General features: G+C 34.0%; 1 protein-coding gene across 3 annotated transcripts in view; it reads right to left on the bottom strand.

Moving 5' to 3' along the window:
• LOC106884218 (neuronal acetylcholine receptor subunit alpha-10) overlaps window positions 1-22372 on the bottom strand; it is a 1150118-nt gene that overhangs the window by 922143 nt on the left and 205603 nt on the right. For 2 of the 3 annotated variants that reach the window (XM_052966099.2, XM_052966098.2), the window contains one exon: window positions 22071-22163. The exons of the other annotated variant lie outside the window; for it this stretch is intronic. The gene's annotated coding sequence lies outside the window, so the exon portion shown is untranslated. The remainder of the gene's footprint in view (window positions 1-22070; window positions 22164-22372) is intronic. 3 annotated transcript variants of the gene reach the window in all.

Raw genomic sequence — 22372 nt, 5'->3', positions numbered from 1 at the left:
AACATTCAGTGAGCGCAGGCATGGTGTTGTTATTAAGAATCTCGCTTTCCAACTACATGATTTCTTGTTCAATCTCACAAAGACGACCAATGAACTCGTGTGAAACAGGAATCGAGTTATGATGCCTGTTACACATATATGTGTATATACAAAAATCAAATGTCTTTCTTCAGACATAGACCCCTAAGAACTGTTTCACGGATTCTGTGACGTAGTATGCATCCCCCACATTGGACGGGATGCTTGCCCATAGCAGGATTCCATATTCTGTTTTGCCAGATGAATGAACCTGAGCACCGTGAAATGAAGTGTATGACTATAAAAAAAATAATATACGTTCTAGGAGTAGAAACCACACTCATACGAGCATGAGCAAAATACCAGTATGACGAGTACCTTCACGCATACACTCATAGACGTACACTATCCAACTTGACAACCACTTGACAACCACTGGACAACAGGTATATACTTGTTTAATTCTCCAGTGCTAGCGGTTCAGCATAAGATTCTGTTAAAATAGACACCAAACTTAAACGTATATACTAGCTTCGATTTGTTAGACTATACACATCAAGCTGTTACCAGAGAATAGCCACTATCCAATGGTTCAGGCACTAGAATATAATGCATGATTTTCGTGATTGCAGACATTTAATCTTCGGTGAAACTAATTACGGTTACTAATAAGCAAAACGACATTAATGAGTCAAACTCAGGATCTGTACAGTTTCCTTTAAACATAAGACACATGTTTATGAAATGCTCCCCAAACGCTTAAAATGACAGAAACATATTTTCTGTAAAGTTAAGTTAGTCTTGCCTTTAACGAAAACACATGCCATAATTTTCCTTATTTTCCGCCGAATGGGAATAAATATCATACAGTTATAAAACGACATTCGTTTGGAGTCATTCCTAGAGTTAAGTTTAATGGGATGTGAAGCGTGAGTCTCGTCGTCTTGGACACCGCTTAACGATGATTACATTTATATGACCTCAAACACGCCCTTTCGTTTATTATTCAGTTGCGAATTATAAACACATGTACAGGATCATGCGCACATACATGCTCGTAAAACTATATGTCTGTGTGTATATATGTGTGTGTGTGTGTTTCAAATGTGTGTGTGTGTGTATGTGTGTGTATCACAAAACATATACTTAAGTATAAAAATAGTGCACAGGAAGTAGGGAAAACATAGAGCAAACTAAGTAGAGGGTTATATAAAAGAAACGTCCTCACCACCTTAAACAAAATACAGCAGAATTTACAAACGAGCTAATAATAAAGAAGCAGACAAACCATATTTGATTGCCTATAGCAGTTTTAATTTAGCACCCATACGGTACATTGCAGCGATATCTGTTGAACATTATTTCATTGCTTTCTATATAGGACATAGGAACAATAAAAGAAAATAGGTAAAAATATAAAAAATAATAACAACACAAATAAAATACAATTTTCCATCTCTTCATTTTCTCATTTTTTTTTTTTTTTGCTTATGTCTTTTCTTAAAACAAAAGAAGCATACATTTGTGTGTACGCGTGTATGATATAAATAAATATCACTGCGTTATGCGCTTTAAATAGAATACGTTTGTTTGTTTCTATGCCGTTATGAAATCAATCAATCAATCAATCAATACTGCATTTTAATGGTAGAATCGTGTGTCGCTTCAGCATACCTATGGCTGTTTCCTATTTTATTTCAGTTTATCTCATTCGTTTTTTTTTGTTGTTTTTTTGTTCTGTTTATATTCTCTCGCGTGTAAACGATGTGTAAGACATTGTTTTACTATCCGCGTCATTATTTCTGAAGGACAAAAGTATCCAGCCAAGCAACCGCCTGGGTTATATGCCAACTGTAATAATAAACTCTTACACACTCACACACACACACACACACACACACACACACACACACACACACACACACACACAGATGCATACACGTATATATATATATATATATATATATATATATATACACTCACATACACACATATACACATGTATATATATATATATATATATATATATATATATATATATATATATATATATATATATATATATATATATATATATATATATATATATATATATATATATATATATACATATACACATGTATATATATATGTATGTGTGTGTGTGTGTACACATTCCTATAGTAGAAACTATTGTGAAATTTGATTCAACGCATTAAAGAAAGCAGCTATAAATGTCATTGCTTATATTGGGCCAAGAACAAACGAATATAGAATTTAAACACTGAAACTTGTATCTTCTTTGATATTTCAGTTGTTTTTTAAGAAAGGTCTTCATTGAGAGACAATAAAACTGAACTCATCTTTGATGTAAGTAATTATTTTCATAGCTTTAATATACATAAAAGTCTGTAGGTAAGGTGTTGTGTTCGCGACCATGTGATTAATTCTTCTGTGAAATAATGTAATATACAAAGGTTAATGAATTTGCCCAACACTCTGGATAAGTATCGATTTATAGTAGTTAGATTATGATTATGTTGGTTTATCATACTGAATGATTGTAAGCAATTATAAACACTAATACCTAATGTGGTGCTGTATGTTTTTAATTCACACGTGACTAATCACGTGTTATAAATGGATATAATTAATACACACATATTCATCTGTGAATGGGTTTGGCAAACCTACGGGTTCGAACCATACATTAAAGCAGTAATGTTGAACTATTAGATATAAAATTTGGCACAAGACCAGCAAGTTTGAGGAAGTCGGAAATTCAATTACAACGAAAGTGCTACATTCGTACTTATTTTGTCGGCCCTATAATGTATTAAAGATAAAGTTGACCTCGGCGGAATTAGAACTCAGAACATAAAGGCGGGTGAAATGTTACTAAGCATTTTCCTCAGTGGGCAATCGGTCCTGTTACATCCCTGCATATTAATGCTGAAATGTTGAAATATTTCAGTACTCGTAAAAAAAGATACAAATCAAAAGCAATCGTGTCATCACTATTAGACGGTAGAAAGAAGGCGGCGAGCTAACAAAATTGTTAGCACGCCGAGCAAAACGTTTTCACAGCATTTCGTCCATCTTTACGTTTTGAGTTCAAATTCTGACCTTACCATTCATCCTTTCGGAGTCGATAAATTAAGTATCAGTGAAACACTGGGGTCGGTGAAATCGACTAGTCTCCTCCTTCCAAAATTTCAGGTCTTGTACATTTAGTAGAGAGAATGACGGAAAAAATGATTGGTGGATTATGCCAACCCATGGACACTTGAATACAGACATGTGCAAACACACACATATAAATACGTACACATATGCATATGCACGTACACATACATATGCATAATATGTACGCATACATATGCAAAAATGCGCAAGGGGACATACACATGCTTACAAGAACTGTGTATCGTCTTTTGTTGTTTGAAAGTCAGTATATCAATATATGTTTCTTTACTACTGTTTTCTGAAATTCCTTTGCTATGTGCAAGACGATATTGAACACAACACCCTGTATGTGCATAAGCGTAGTTAGTTGGCGACTCCGTGCCCCACGTCTAGCTGGGTGTTTGAATATGTTTAAAAATATAAAAAAATACATACACACATACGTAAATACGTCTACATCTTTACGTATGTCTGTCACTGTCTCTCTCTCTCATTTTCTCTCACAGACATTCTCTCCCAATATATATATATATATATATATATATATATATATATATATATATATATATATATATACATATATAGGGAGATTCACAACAAAACATATACAGGGAGAATTCACAACAAAACAAAAGATGAAGATAGGTGGTGTAGAAAACAAACAGATGCATTAGTATAACGCTCGGGAATTGAAAAAAATCTTTAAGGTTTCGAACGAACGCTCTTCCACAGAAAGGAACACAGAAAGAAACAAGGAGAGAAACAAGCAGAGAAAAAAAAATGTGTAGTGGTTAGCGATCTATCATGGCGAGTGCCGGGCAGATACATATATGTATATATATGTATGCATATATATATATATATATATATATATATATATATATATATATATATATATATATATATATATATATACAGGTGTGTGTGTGTGGTGGCGGAGTGTAAGAATATATTTTTTTATCTGCGTGTGTGCAAGCATTAGAGTTTGCGTTCTCACTCCAAAATTGGAGACTCGTAAAATAATAATTACCTCTCTTGTATGGAACAAATGTTACATACATATCTAAGCGAATCGTAAGAATATTGTCGTGGTCTCTTCATTCTTCCTTACATCTCAAAGAAACTTTCAAATAATGGCCGCTGATTTTGTTTTGCGTATTTATATATAACGCAATATAATGGACAATAGCCCAAATGGAAGATAAAAACTGAATAACTATAAAACATGAAGAGGTGGAAAATTCGGCCTGAGTAATGCGTCAATGGAAAGCAGTTAAATTCTATTTTATGATAAAGGCATATAGAACGGTTATTGGTGCAACTTAGAGAAAAGATAAAGAAGTGTGTCGAATTGATCAGTTTGAAAAAAGGAGTTAACTTAAGATATTTTTAAAAAATTCTGATAAACAAGTAACAAATGTGAGAGGACTTCATGATAAGTGTAGTAGGTTTTATGTGACATATGCGGGATTGAATTAAAACAAACGTATAATCTAATCGATTAATTTAGGCAGTATATGAATTGACCAATGTATTTTTAAAACAAACATGCTAAAATATTGAATACTTTTATTTTAGCTAATTGCTTATAACTAGAGTAACGTAATGGTTGTTATAAAGGAAATGAATACGAGTCAGATGACTGTTGAAAAAAGGTATTGTCTTATTCTAAATGACATATAACTCAAACATACAAAATGATACAAAATTACCTGTTTTATACTTGGGAAATTCGCAGTGCAACTATTTCATCCAAGTTTCAAGAGAGCGAATATGTACTTCGGAATGAGTAACAAGGCTTATTTCTTAAAGGAAGAAAGATGAATACAGTATAATATAGATATATTTGTATTCATAAATAATTCAGAGATACACATGGAGAACCACAAACTAAGCTTCTCATGCTGTTTTGTTTATGTTTTTATTTATGATAGTCTGTTGTACTTATATAATTAATGCACATATAACACTTAGTTACCGATATTTGTTTTGTGCGTGTGTATGCGTGCGTGATGGAGAGTATATATGTGTGCGTGTCAGTATATATGTGTGTATAGGCGCATGCGCATCTGTACGATTTATTTTAATATACATATTCTTGAATACATATCGTACCGTTTCTTTCCACTTCTATATACCCATACAAATATAAACTTACATACGCACGCACACTCACATATACACACGCACACTCACATACATACACGCTCAAGTGCATCAAGGAATATTCGTGTTCTGGTAAATAGTTTTATTTGTCTGAAATGTTTCTTTTACATACTTACACTTTGCAGAACTTTGGAAAAGACAAATTGTGCTTATATTTACAAGCCATTTATTATTAGAGGAATACGCGCGGGTATGACTACGTGGTCAAGAAGTTCGCTTTGGAACAAAATGATCTCGAGTTGAATCCCTCTACGCCACAGCTTGGACAATTGGGTTTTACTAAAACCTCGGATCAAACCACTCTATATATTATATGTGGCAGGTGCTAGACACAAATAAGGAGAATGAGAAGGCCCGTTATATATATATGTATATATATATATATATATATATATATATATATATATATATATAATTCATAAATATACAGGGATTAGCAATTGAGTTGCTTCTCCAACATACTGAAAATTTAGAAATAGCAGTCAAAGAACTACTGATTCCAAACTACAAATTTTTCTCTAAAGCGGATGGCGATATTTCTTTGAGTTGAGGTGCCTGAACTCGCTAGCCGATGAATTCGTAAGTGCCTTTCTTATCGTTGATTTTTGGTGTCGCATGGCCAAAAATTTCCGTGATTTTTTTTAGAGACACTTTCAAATTTATCAGAATATTTGGGCTGAAGATTGGAATAGTGAAATTTCCATTCACTTAACCATGAAACGATTCGTATCCAATTAACTAAAGGCTTGGTTTGTTTACGCTTTTCCCTCCGGTTTTTTGTTCTATGTGTGCCATACATATCGCCATCCGCTTTAGAGAAAAATTTGTAGTTTGGAATCAGTAGTTCTTTGACTGCTATTTCTAAATGTTCAGTATGTTGGAGAAGCAACTCAATTGCTAATCCCTGTATATTTATGATGATAAATAGTTTTACCGATAAAGGTTTTTTTCATACTGAACTACTTGGCAAAATTGTTAATTGTTAATTCTATTATTAATTGACGATTCTCTGCCCTTATTCTTGTATATATATATATATATATATATATATATATATATATATATATATATATATATATATATATATATATATATATATCGGAGAATTTACGAAAAAAAATCAACAGACGAAGACAGGTGGTGTAAACAACAAATGGATGTATTAGTTTAACGCTCGGGAATAGAGAAAGGAACACAGAAAGAAATAAGGAGAGAAAAAAGGAGAATATATATATACATATATATATATATATATATAAATCCGTTTTCTAACTCCAGTTAACAAAGTGATTCGCCAAAATTATGCCAACTTTGCAGCATATTTACTGAGTCTGAGTTCATTGACTAAACATTCAATGTTTAAAGCATGTCGCCTGATTTCGGTATATTTTGATATTTTCTGTCAGAAACGGCTTTTGTATAACCAGTAATCATCTAACTCTGTTTTCGCAAAATCCCCCAATGAGAACTCTTCACTTATATGGTGGAAATTATTTTAAGAAAAGCAAAAGCATTCAAATTCTGAAGTATCTTAAAACATGACACTGATAGATATCAAACTGCCATGTAAATATCAGAAAAATTGATATGTTACTGTTGGTTTGAGAATACATGTCTTGTCACTACAAACGAATGAATTTTTCAGTGAAGCTGTAATGAATCAAAAAACTCTACTCCCAACCTTTTACGCAAGAATCCAAAATAAAGTCCCTGCCGATATGAATAAATAAGTAGCATAAAATATAGTTGGAGAAAAAAATAAACCCATTTCTTTTAAAATGAAATACCAATACGATATGATGTGTTGGATGTAATCGATTAAAAACTATGCCAAAACATATATAGATCTATAGCAGAAGTTGGTCACGTGTGACTTCACATTTAGGTTTGACATGCAGGCATATAATGTAAAAGAGTCACACAGTCTATCCTGCATCTTTTTGTGGTATAGTGTATGTAAACTTAGATAACATGTTATATCATTGTTTTTAAGTTGGCCGAGTGTTTTTTCAATAGGATTGTTCCGAATTTCTAGTATATCTGTGAGAATACATTGATTGACTTTATTTCACGATTTACACTACGATAATGCAATTTATGACACCGGGCACTTTTCAAATCGATATCAGGAACTGGGTAGGAACAGGCACATCCATCCAGCTATAATACATGGATGATACTTATTTTCTTGACATTGATAAAGCAGAAATTCCTTCATGTGTTTTAGCATAAACCCGACATTTGGCTAAGGTGTCGTGTCACAAAATCAAAGATGTCTAAAAACATCGAATTTAGAATTAGTGTATGTAAACATAAATATATATATAGCTTTTAAAGAAAATTGTACTGTGCCGTACGTGAAAAATTTCAACGCATTAATTGTAATATTTAGGTTCTCTTAGGCGGCGAGCTGGCAGAAAGGTTAGCACGCCGGGTGAAATGCCTAGCGGTATTTCGTCTGCCGCTACATTCTGAATTCAAATTCCGCTTAGGTCGACTTTGCTTTTCATCCTTTCAGGTAGATTAAATAAGATTAAATAAGTCGATTATATCGATCCCACTTACGCACCGGGGTCGATATAATCAACGTAATATGTTTGTCCGTCCTTGGTTGTCCCCTCTGTGTGTAGCCCTTGTGAGAAGTAATAAAATAAGAAACATTAGGACGCCAGGCAAAATGCTTAGCGGTATTTCGTCTGTCTTTACGCTCTGAGTTCAAATTCCGCCGAGATCGAATTTGCCTTTCATCCTTTCGGGATCGTTAAATTAAGTACCAGCTGAGTACTGGGGTCGAGCTAATCATCTGGTCCCCTTCCCTCGAAATTTCGGGCATTGTGCCTAGAGTAGAAGATAATATTTATTTACATTTAGATAATACAGCAAGCATTCTCATATATCTAGATCTTAACACATATGCACTTCGTTCAGTAATGTTGATACCACTCAACGGCGTAAAACCTGCCGTTCGCTACCACATGGGTACGTGCGAATAAAACTTGGAAAAAGATATAATGTCCTAATTATGCATAAATGAAGCACTAACACTTCGGTACTTTTTGATGCCCAGTAAACACTCACTATATATATTTAATAAATCATAACTCTTAATGTTTGTGCGTTGGAGCAGTGATTTAGCCACATGAAAAGGAAGAAAATACTGCTAAAAAACATGCTTGCGTCCATTCTCACATGCATTTATTTAAATATTTCCTTGACCGATCGCGCAAGGTGATGCGCGGTTTTATATACATTTATGATTTATTCAATAAGATACATATACTTATGTTAGCAGCCACATATGTATATACAAAATCTTTAAAGTCAGTTCGTTGAAAATCAATGAGTGTATATAAAAGTTGCTGTTATAATGGTCATTAAATAGTAAATATATTGATAATGTAGATGTAAATCTTCTGAGAAGAAAAATTAACATTAACAAATGTAATGAAAAAATTAAAACAGGAACAAGTTATCAGTATTGGATGCAGACAGTGTGCATATAATTTGCAATAGTGACCGAAATGTCTGAGTTTGTAATTATTGTTCGACATAAAAATAGTCGAGTATTTAAAGAGAATCACAGGCATCATGAGTGATGGCGACATCATTCTATTTTAGATTGCGGTAAAACAATACAAGTGAGCATAGTTATAGCTTTAAGCAGCCCTCAGACTTACAAGAAATGAATAAAACTTGTTTGACAGGCTTTCTAATTTAGAGCATCCGCAAAGCCGGTATTACATAACATTAATTGGCTGTGTTTAAAATTATTTTGAACGACTATGGATGTAGGAGAGGGAAAATTAATTGCTATATGAAATTGTTTCTTCTCCCTTAGTCTTCAATTCAAATCTTAGCTAAGTTTTTCGTATAATCTAGTAGCAGAATAAGTAAATTAATATAGGACTACTAGATAAGTGAGTGAAATTACATATGCATTTAATTGTACTGTAATAATTCTACGATGAAAATATGGGAGAGTTCAGCTGGTTGCTAATAGCTAACGTTGAGGGATATATGACGGGAACTTAGCAGTACCGTAGAATGTTGTACAAAGTAGATGGTGGTTTTTGTTCCGGTCCCATACGTTCTGAGTTCATACTCAACCATTTGATATTCTGCAACTTCACTAGTCTCTAATGCATCACTGTACTCTGGTACTGTACTCTATCGGCAGTAATTTGTCCTATTTACCTCATCAGAGACACAGAAAGGCTATATTTGCTGAAGAGTCTGCTACTGGTCTTCTTAGGCATGCGTTTGCAATAGGAGCGTCGAGGTGTGTGTTCAAAGCACACTAAAAAAGTTTGACATATGTACAGGGTACGATGGGTACATTGTTCCCATTTCATATCCTTAACATTTCACGCCTACGTGTTGTTTGTTTTTGATTTTGTGGCCAACACAGTACAGCAGGGTCATTTGTGAACCGTCTTGGAGAAAAACAGCACCATGACGCAATTCACTCAACCAGAACTTTGGAAGCGAAATGTTGTACTACTTGGCATTTGCGCCGGAAGCTCCACTACAAATATTTCAGAGTATTTGGGTGTCATTCTGAGGACATGTACCGAGAGTGATAAATATCAAACATCCAGTCAACATCATGGGGTTTGGAGTTACCACTAGTGATGGCGTCGTTATACTTTCCTTCATCTTCCCACACGGTCTCAGACTTAATATAAAGTGCCTGGGGGAGGTAGTTCTGCCCTGGGTCAAGAGGGTGGCTGCTAGAAGGTCCTATGGCTGGCAAAAAGACTCTGCACCATGCCATACAAGCAAGAGAACCCAGTCCTTTTTGACAGACAATTTCTGCGACCGCATCACCCCTAATGTTTGGCCACCTAACACTCCTGACTGGTATTACAAGGAGTTTGATGCAAAAAGGAAATGAAGGCAAGTATTATGGCAGCAATCACCAACTTAAGCAAGGAGACCATCTCGAAGATTTGCAGAAAATTCCGAAGTCTTGTGGTGGCCGTAGTTAAAGCCATTGGCGATTTTATCGAATAAATTTACTCGTTGGTATGCAAAGATATTTTATGTAATTCTGGTATATATATCTCTTAAAATGAGAAGACCATGTTATTTTCATTTTTGCGCAATTTAGACGACAATTTATTCACCGCAAACTGTATATCTTATTTTCCATACCTGTTTGATTATTGCCTACTATAATTGGGACAAATGTTGGCACAATATCAGCAAATTCGGGGGATGGATTACATCGACACCAGTGTTTCACTGGTACTTATCTTTTCGACTTCGAAACGATGAAAAGCAAAATCAGCCTCGGTGAAATTTCAAATCTGAACATAATGGCGGACGAAATGTCGCTAAGCATATTGCCCCACGTTTCATCTCCTTACTGATTACTATGTCGGACAAAATTAAAAGACCTGAAATTTTACCAGAAATATGTTACCGTATTACAACGACCACTGGTCATAACATGTAATTTAGTTTATCGATTTTAAAGGGTTAAAAATCACAGCTCTTGTTGAAAGGATTTGAATTCTGGACTTAAAATTCGCTGGATCATATAGTACGAGGCACAACTTTTCAGCACGAAAGATTCCATTAACACACCGCATTTGACTAGAGGCTAATTTTCTTCCATCTAGGAGCGGTAAACTTCAACATTGTTCTTGGCTCTAATTCAACTGGGAACATAAAGCTGCAAAACAAATTTCTCACAATATTGCTTCCGACATTATGTCATAACACTAAATTAAGTTTGAATAATTACAAAGTGAAGACGTGTTTCATCGTATTGACCTGTTGAATAGGAAAATTTCTTTGGGTGGGAAGTCGATTAAGAAGTACTCGCTCCAGATTGGGTTTAAAAGACGTCTTTCATGAACAGAGGGCACACAGACACTCAAACACACACACACACACACACACACACACACACACACACACACAAACACACGTGGGTGTGTCGGGGTTGAGTGTGAACGTGTGCGTATGTTTGTCAGTGTGTGTGTGTCTGTGTCTGTGTGTGTGAGTGCCTGTATATGTACGTGTGAATGAGTGTGTGAACTGCATCATGGCATAAGGCAGTCCATGGTCTAATTAGTCGAAACTTCGAAGGCACTGCCACCATAAATTTCTACTTTTCAAAAGTAGAGGGTAATCACTCAGATTAATGGCTGAACTGGCACAAACATGAGCATGCTAGACACAATGATGAGCAGTATTTCGTCTGTTTCATTTTGAGTTAAAATTTCCTCGAGGTCTTCATTGCATTTATTCCTTTAAGAGGAATATACATACATTCATGTGCGTGTGTGTGTGTGTGTGTGTGTGTGTGTGTGTGTGTGTGTGTGTGTGTGTGTGTGTGTTTTCTGCCATCACCACTTGAATACCGGGCTTTTGTCCCACTAACTCCGAAGATTCGCAAACGGAAGCGATAGAACAAATACTAGGCTTAAACATTAACTTCTACGTTCGATTCGTTGAATTAAAATTATTCAAGGCGATGTTGCATCAAACCCACAATCCAAATACTCAAACAAGTAAATATACGTAAACAAGCATATTATAATACACACACGCATATATGATATAAAATAATTTCGCACTGCTATACCCTGTAAAAAAAGATGTATTCAAAAACAAGAAGAAAATAATGTAATATTGTCCTAAGAAAGACTTTGATAGTCTTTATCTTTGTATCTAACATTTTATAGCTATATTCATTTTCATGGTAATACATTTAATTGCATTTTAATTAAACCTTTATCTAAATGATCTACATGGCTGTAGGTGCATCTTGATTAAACCTCGTTATGTTTATTATATTTGTAATATACTTGATGTAAACTAATATTGCTACAAACAATATTGAAAGTATAATTTTATTAAGATAGGTATAATTACATATTTAACGAAAATACGTTTTGCATTTCTTCGACAATAATTCAGAATTATATATTGGTTTTATGTTACCCGGAAGCTTATTTTTAGAAAAGCAGCTCGTTTCGTGCGTTTGTTTGTGCGTTTATAATTATACTTATATAAATATACTATAAACACATATACATACACGCATACAGACACACACACACACATGTAACTGTAGATATGCGGGTGTCTTTATTGAAATATGGTCTACTCAGTATGTTAGAAATGCTCTATAAAGCAGCATTTTTAAGAATTGGAATTAATGATATATCGATACCAGATTCAGCACGAAATGGAATTTAAAATGGAAAGTAGGATAAAATAAATGCAATATTCTCAGAGTAGCAAATGGTTATGTAGAAAATAGACATCCAGTTTATATCCTAGAACTAACAACCATTTTCCAAGTGAGGGAAAATTTTTCTGATATAGCCAATGCAGTAGTAGGTACACTATAAGTACGAACAATGAAAGGATAGACATAAGTAGATCCTCATGATCATTTCGCTCGATCACGTTTCATATTCAGATGGGCAACCTAACACCTAGCATTATGAAGCTACTGGCAATGCAGTTGCCTTTATAATAACATTTATTATTCAGAGAAAATTAAAGATAAGATAAGTTTCTGTTGCTGCAGTGCACGAGTTCAACTACATACAACTTCACAAAGCAGACTAGGGGGCAATTAGAAAAGACCTGAAACTTACTGACATGTATTCACTAAAAAAAAAAAAAAAAATTAATACGGAAACAAGACATCAACGTTTAATGAACACTGTCACTTACAAATGCGAAAAAGAAGCTCTCATGATAAACACTAGTAGAAATAGTTCCCCACCCCAAGAGAAAAACAATAAAAGCACTCAATAGGAGAATCAAAAGGATTAATATAGAATTCAACCAGTTAAAACTACCACCAACATGCATCCAAAATTTACAGGAATATGAAAGCTTCAGTTGGCAAAAATATAATCTGCAGATCTGCATGAAAACACACATTAACAATCTGAGGACTGTAGAGGAAAACTGAATAATTAAAATAAAAATATCAAACAGAACCAAAAATTGCTTTATTCATATACCAACTAACATAACAACGCTGCATCACCCGATGGTCCAGACTAATGACAGCAGCATTCATCCCCGTCAGGCTACAAACATGGCTGAGTTCCAACAGAAATAGTATTGCTCTGCCTTTAGTAATACAACTGATATTCATGAAAGGAATCACCGCGAGCTCAATCCCCAACATATCACTAACAAGTTTCACTGCGTCAGACATCACAGCAGCAATGAATGGTATCAAGCATCATTTAGAAAGAGGTTCTTATAGATTCCCCTCTTCTATCCTGGATGAATGTAGAGACCAGCTTGCATCCACCCTAAACAGCGTCCAGATGCATCCTTTAGAAGTAGGCCATATACCGAAGCAGTTCATTTACCAGTCTACAATATTATTCTTCAATAAATAAAACAAGAGTCTTGCAGTAACCTATCACCTAATCTCGCTCACCTCTTACATCATCAAAATGTTCCAAAAAAAAAAAAAATCTGTGAGATCAACGATAACTGGTTTCCTGCAGATTAACAATCTTCTAAATTCTACCCAGCATGACTCTCGCTGTAGTAGAGACTATCTAACCCTCTCTTCAACTGTTTCTACCTCTGACCATTCCTCTCTCATTCACTTCTCAGTTACAAATAGTTCGGGTTTATAAATTTACTTAACAATGTAAAATTACATTAGCTTGGTGTTAAGGTATTAGTTCGAACTCTAACGTTATTTACTTTGTCCTTGGCAAAGCCTACGGCAGAGTCGACCAGAGTATCCTCTTGCTAAAAGTGTTCAATTCTGGATATGTAGTAAACAGCTGCTTTGGCTTAGGTACGTCCTGGTGAACTAAACAGAGCATGAGAGCGGTGTAATTCACTCAAGCCCAGAGAAATTCAGCAGTGGTGTACGTCAGGGAACTATTTTGAATCCGCGTCTCTCTATTGCTTATGAAAATGGCATCTAAAGCATTACGAAGCATAGAAAAGTAAACGTGTTTTCAGATAACTCTAAACTCCCAAAAATTATCACCGGAGAAGACAGAACACAAATCTCATCTAGAGCCAAGGCGCAAACAACAACATGCCGTTAAATGAGGGAAAATCTGAACTCATGCACTTTGGAAAAAGGAATGCACTCCAACATTCATACTATCTTCCTGCAGGGGACTTACTAATAGTATCGAATATTATCAGGCAAGACGTAATTTTGAGCAACCGTCTAGGCTTAAACACTCACATCATCAATAAAATCGATGTTTCGCAACATAAGCTGCTGAATTCTCAGAACTTACCAGACCTGAGAGCTAGATGGCATCATTCTGCTTTCCTCCTCTTTTTTATTACACCTAGAACACCGCATCACCCTGTGGTTTCTCCGCATCAAACAAAACATTACGATAATTGAGTCAGCCCACTAAAAAATTAAAAGGTATGGGTGATCTTGATTATTGGGACCATTATAAAACATTTTGACTTCATTCTCTCCCACGCCACCGTGAGAGCTACATGATTTGCATAATGTGAAGTGTACACATCTAGCATTACACAAATGACACAAATGAGCCGCATGTCATACCCACATTAAACATTTCAGGTGTACAACACATAAATACACTGTAAAATAATTTATTTTCATCCAAAGGACCTACATAACGTAATCCTTCAAAGAATTAAATAAGTAAAAGATTCCATCACTTTCAAACGATGTCTAGACAAATTTCTTCAAGGGATATTGTATAAATTGTTTATATACTTGGATATATATCAGTCAACAACATGGTGAATAGTCCATGAGGACAACATACTTCACATAAAAATGGATTAACTTATCCTATCAAGTGGATAGATGCAACCTAGTCTAATATTTGGCCGCAAAATATCTAAATTTATCTAAAATCTATCTATCTATCTATCTATCTCTATATATATGTATATATATATATACATATATATATATATATATATATATATATATATATATATATATATACATACAAATATACATGTACGCCTGTGCGCCTGCGTGTGCATGTACTCATGTGATTTGTGTGCCCTACTATAAGCGTGTACGCATGTAATGGGTTGCTCTACCAAATACTTAGTCATTCCTGGCAGAAATATATATTACACATAAACACACATACCTACAAACACACGCACGCACACACACACACACACACACACACACACACACACACACACAGATATTAGACTTAACGTCGATGTTTCTACAATGTTGATTCTCAAATTCCTGTCCCGTTATGTAAAAGCCTCTTAATACCATGCAAATCTTAATTTCACTCATTCGAAGAAAAGCAATATGATATCCCTTCAGAGGAATAGAGCGAAACATCATCTCCAGAGACAGTCTTCTTTCTTGGAAATAAATGTATATTTGTAACACAGGAATCTCTGCCGAAAGCGTTAAAGTGAATCTTCATTTCAAAGATAAAATACAAAGAATAAAATATTGTTGAGTCTTTCTCCTCGTACATTCCCTTACATAAATCTCCGGCGTATTCAACTTTCATTATGTTGGAGAAAAAATATGTTTCACATATTTTCTCTCCAGTTTTGTTGAATTCTCGAAATATAAAACTACTGGAGAACGGAAGCGTGGAATTTCGACGCGAAGACGTACAAAATGACAATAAAGAGTAATGAAAGTTCCAAGACAGAAAACACTACTTGTGTTTAATCGATCATAGATACACATTCATAGTAACATGATATGAAGCTTTATTGGGGAATGGTGAATATTACAGTTTGTAAATGTTCGAGAGTTTTATTCCCATCGTGCTTTCACATTCACTGCACATGTGCCAAATGAGAAAAGTGTAGTTAGTAACTACGAACCACGTACTCTTGGGTTCATTCCCACTAGGCTTGCACAATACGTAGATCACTTGTAGCTTAGCCTCGAGGTTGCTAGATAGACAGTCTGCACAAGCCGGTCGTACAATCATACAAACGAAAAACACGCACAGTATTTTATAAGTTATGTGCGCAAATACACAAACAAGACTATGGTATTGTCGTTGTTGTTGTGTTTGTGCGGCAATAACGGTGGCCATCTTTCCGATCAAATCAAGGAAATTATGTCTAACATAGACTAAGTTTGTTCAAGTTGTCTGTAAGTCACAATAACAGACAGAAACTTGCTACAGTGTTTCCGTAACGATGTGTGAACTGAACTCACATTTACAGATTATTATTCTTTCTCTCCCTCTCTCTCTCTCTCTCTCTCTCTCTCTCTCTCTCTCTCTCTCTCTCTCTCTCTCTAGTTCTCTCTCTCTCTCTCTCTCTAGTTCTCTCTCTCTCTCTCTAGTTCTCTCTCTCTCTCTCTCTAGTTCTCTCTCTCTCTCTCTCTCTCTCTCTCTCTCTCTCTCTCTCATCTGCTTATAAACATATAAACACACACACACACACACACACACACATATGACGAACTTCTTTTTCATATACACTTATTCAGAAGACTGCTTCTTCACGTCCGTAGGCGAGACTCCCAGTTCACAGGTATTTCATACGTATTTCTAACGTCTCTCATTGGAAAGATACTCACTCATAAGTAAATACTGCTTTGTTTAAAAATTGCGTTATGATAATAGCAACGATTTCCCACTCGTATATACATTATAAATATTTTATTACACATACACAGTGGATAGCATAAATCGATATATCATAATCACTTCTATTCACAATAAAAATCTTATTTACACACATTAATGTTATTTCACATATATACAAGCATGGTTAAGCAATCCGTCGCTGGAAGGATTTCTGGTTGTATGTGAGATTGTGTGTATACACTACATTATGTATTTATCCATGCAGTTCCGATATGTGTGTGAGCAGCAAGACATTTTCCGACCATTACATATGTTGGCAAATCCGCTTCACTGTGTGGATTGCAATATTTTTTGTTGTGTATGTTTATGAACAAATTACTTCATAAAATCTATCTGGAATCAAATCTATTTAGTTCTATTTTATTAAGAATATATTACATTTTTAAAATGTAAGGAATAAAGATTTAACGGTATTACATTTAGGTAATCTCAGCAGAAATATATTACAAAACTAGAATCCATGTTGGACAAACAACCATGCAATGCAATCCTACTTATAATATATACATCTTTAGGGACTTATCAGATGAATATAATTATACATACTATTCTTCAGTATAGAAAAGTACATGCTAATACCAATTAATATATGAATTACATGTACACACACACACAAACACACACTGAAACAAACATATATGGTGTGCATCTGTTCAACTATATTTTATGTGTGTGTATATATATATATATATATATATATATATATATATATATATATAGGCATGACCGTGGCAAGAAACTTGCATACCAAACACACGGTATGTATATGTATATATATATACACACACACACGCACACGCATGTATATATATAATATACGGAGAATATATTGATCTTATGTATGAACTACATTCGTGTGTATGTATACACACACACACACACATACACACACATACGCACACATAGTTATATATATATATACATTAACCAATACTACATCTTTCTTATTTTTGTTTCTTCCTTACGCCCGGTGTCATGGAATATTCTTCATGTAACACGTTATATAACGTTGAATTAAAAAAACCTATAATCATTTGTTCAATCTATCTAAGAGCATCCTCTTGGTCTCTAGCTCGACACACAGACCACTATTTCTGGGCAATCTGTTTCATGCATATACTGGCTACGCCTTTCGTAAGTGCTCGGCTTGTACTTAAAAACCAGACCTTTAATTATTGTTGAGAGCAGCGTTTCAATCATTCCTATGAAAACCAGTCATATTTGAATCTCAGTTCACCAACTGTTATTTTATAATAACTTCTCACTCACTTAGCACGCTCACATTTTTATGCTAACTTCCACTTCTATGCGTACTCAATGACCCTTTCCACTACACGCATTTTATCACGGCTCCGATATCATTCTTGTAGAAACATATAGCGAATATATACGCATATATGCTGAATATTTACTTTGTGTCACATAGTCATTTCATTACGTAAGAAGGTATCACCACAGTAATACCTCTACTATCGCAAATTTTACGTTCAAAAACCCCTGCGAAAGGTGGAAAACGCGAAGTAGAGACGGTACTGTACTGTATATTTTTTTAATTAATTTTATGATTTGTATATATTTATTTTATTATAAATACAAGATAGCAACACGGAGGAATCGACGTAACCTTAATAATCAACTTTGATAGGTGAACAGCGACTGGTGAACCGCAATAACTGAACCGTAGTAGGTGAATTGTGACAGATGGCCCGCGATATGGCGAGGGATTATTGTAGCTTAAACATACACATACTCGAATAGACGCGCGCTCAAGCACAAACAAGTTTAAGCCGAAAGAATACACTGCCGAGCGTTATATGTCATACAGGATCACATGCATTCATAATACAATATAAAAGACATCCATATATAGGTGTACGTAAACATAGGCATGAGCATAAAAGAAACACATGCAGGATCTCAAGCCCAGACAAATACACACACACACACACACATACACATACCCACAGACACACACAGACACACACACGCGCGCATAAACACACATACACAAGATTGATACTGACCACCAAAATACTCCTCCACTCACTTGAAAATCCTACACGTATATTCACCTTTTTGTTTTATCTCTGAATAAGGTTAAACACTATTCAGCTCAGCATTTAATTTCATATCATCGCATGGCCACTATGTTGACAGAGGATCTGTCGGACATTTTTTTGCAGATATTTTACGTTATATTTTTCCTCTTAAGTGTCATGTTTTTCAGTTATATTTTTTCCAGTCTTGTCTCTTTTTCACGTTAGATTTTTTTCGAAATAAGGTAATACACAATACATCATAATTTTTTTTTTTCATTTCTCTGAAACTCAAGCTAGCAATTTAGTTCGTTAAATAATCTCGGCTTATAGTTGTATTTGTTTAGCCTTTCTTTTTGTCTTTCATACTATATAATCACATGGAATATAACATACGATAATATAATGTTACATTATACAATACGATATAATATAATATAATATATCTATATATATATATATGTATGTATTGTTGTATTTCGGATGGTCATTATATATTTGCCATATATATATATATATATATATATATATATATATATATATATATATATATATATATATATATATATATATATATATATATATATATATATATATGTATATATATATATATGTGTGTCTGTGAGTGTGTGTGTGTGGATATCTTTCTCACATTTTCTCTCTCCCCTTCTCTCTCTCTATATATATATGTGTGCATATATACGTATATATATATATATATATATATATATATATATATATATATATATATATATATATATATATATATCATCATGTGTGCACGTAAATGTTGGAACGAGCGCTCATGAGCGTGGGTGGTGCTTAAAATGAGTATTTACGTATGGATAATGTGTTTTTGAACGTGTGTGCGTGTTTATAATATACATTGTGTAATAGAATACTTTTAGGAAAATAACGATGACGAATACAAAAAGGGCTTAACTAAATCGAAAGGATTTCAGAAATACCTGGGTTTTATAAATAATCTTTGAACATTACAGATGCATTGTACATTTCTAAGTATTACGATGCAAAATTATTCTGCTAGGGAAAGCTTTTAAACTGGATTCATATCTATTTAAAATATTATTTTCGTATCATATAATGCAGCAAAGGATATACGCTGGAACCATTTACGTAAATTATGAAAGCTGCATTATACATGTATATTTTGTTTTGTTTTTGATATATAAATTATACTTAGAAGGATATAGATAAAATGTCAAATGGCACACGCGCACATAGAGACTCACATTTAAATACATACATACTACACACATGCACACATAAATACGTACATACGTACATACATACAGGCATACAGGCATATAGGCATACATACATACTGACAGACATGTATCATAAGTAAATATGCATCCTACATTTTACTGTTTCATCTGTGTGGAGTCAAGGTCGTGCTTTGGACATGGTGATGTATTTATTCAAAAGGCATGTGTGCTTGATGCATTATTAAATATTTAATCCACTATCCCAATGAATGAAGTGACATCATTTTGCTTCTAGAATTAATACGGCTCTAAAAGGAGTGTCTATTTCTGTCTACAGAAGTATAATTTTTAACATAGGCAAGGCCATCAATCAATATAGATTGGCAACTGACATGAGAGTAGCAATGCCTAGCAGAAAGAAGCGCAAGGAAGGACTTTGGACGCTCTTAAATTACCCTGTGATATACATACGTTTTCTTCTATAAAAACGGATAAACACGCAAATATGTGTATAGGCTATACCATGCAAATACATATGTATGTACATGAGTACATGTATGTATATAGGTGTAAGTACATGTATGTCTACCTACGTATCTATCTATATAAAAAAAAAGCATTTCTTAAGAATCAGATTCCAATGGGCAACGATATAGAAGAAACTTGAATAATATCTGTCACTTGTGTTTTAAATCCTGTCACACAGCAGCTGGTCTGAAAAGTTACTTGAGGGCTCATCAGTGGAGGGATGGTGCTGCTTGATGGAGTGTGGTGTGTATGTTGATGGGATGGCTATTATTTCTCAAGATGAAGCAATCATTATATATATTCTTTTCTCGCTGCATTCGTGTTCTTTCTTGTGTCTGTGATTTTATTTTGATCTTCTATGTAAATGACGTTTTACTGTTTTTCTTTCTACGAAATGAGAACATACATTGCAGGACTGTTATTTTAACGAGCTGTATCTATTTATCACACGATGAGATACTCTGCAGCGCCGTTTGCTTCTCAAATAGTTCTTAAGTGCCTCACCCTTGAGGGAATGATGTTAGATATGTCGAAACAATTGTCGTGCTTAATAATAAACATTCTCGTATATTCCATCTTTCGTCTTTCATATATATATACATACATACCTACACAGATACATGCATATATCTACACAGGCACACACGCAAACACAAAACTGCGTACGCATTCAAGTATGCATACACATACAGACGCAGATGACACACCCGCACGATTGTATATATGTACCCGCACGATTATATATATAGACCTAGGAATGTACTTAAAAAGTTGATCCATTATGAAGCATCATTAACTTAATACATACATCTGTTGAATCTGTTATATGACGTATATATGATATATATATATATATATATATATACATATATATATATATATATATAAAACGAATAAGCAATTTAAACAACATAGATTAAAATCGAGACTTGAGTTATATGATTGCATGTGTGTATACACACACACACATACACATATGCATGTATATACATACATATTGGTTTATAAATAATCCCTAAGTACTAGAAACTACGCAATCGTCTTCACTCCCTGACAGTTATTTTATCATAAACACTCCGATTATCGTTTTTGCAGTAACTTACACAGAAATTCCTGCGGACATGTATATTTGTAGGAACGTAGGTTTGAAAGCTTTGGACAATAAAATTACAACATAGTAGAGAATTTACGAGAAACTCTAGAATTAAATTTCTTTTTCACAAATGAAGTATTTTTTTTTCTTTAGCTCTGGGATGCAATTCCGTTACAAATTGTTTCGTAATAGTTACACATACATCAAAATATATTTAGGAAATTATTAGACTTACTTCAATCATGGGTAAGTTCCATTCAAATATTTCTTGATTACGGCTCGAAAATAGTGAACAATGGAAAAATGTTAATCCTTCCTTGTATACAGCCTGGAATAATAAAATAATATATATATATATATATATATATATATATATATATATATATATATATATATATATATATATATATGTGTGTGTGTGTGTGTGTGTGTGTGTGTGTGTGTGCGTGTGTGTGTGTGTCTATATCGATGTATAGGTAATTTTTTATGCCTATTAAATATTCATTAGTTTTCGTAAAATATACATCAAACTAAGAT

This window comes from Octopus bimaculoides, chromosome 3 (genome assembly GCF_046866305.1).
Source record: "Octopus bimaculoides isolate indiv1 chromosome 3, ASM4686630v1, whole genome shotgun sequence".
Lineage (NCBI taxonomy): Eukaryota > Metazoa > Mollusca > Cephalopoda > Octopoda > Octopodidae > Octopus > Octopus bimaculoides.
This window is presented reverse-complemented; position numbering and strand designations above follow the sequence as displayed.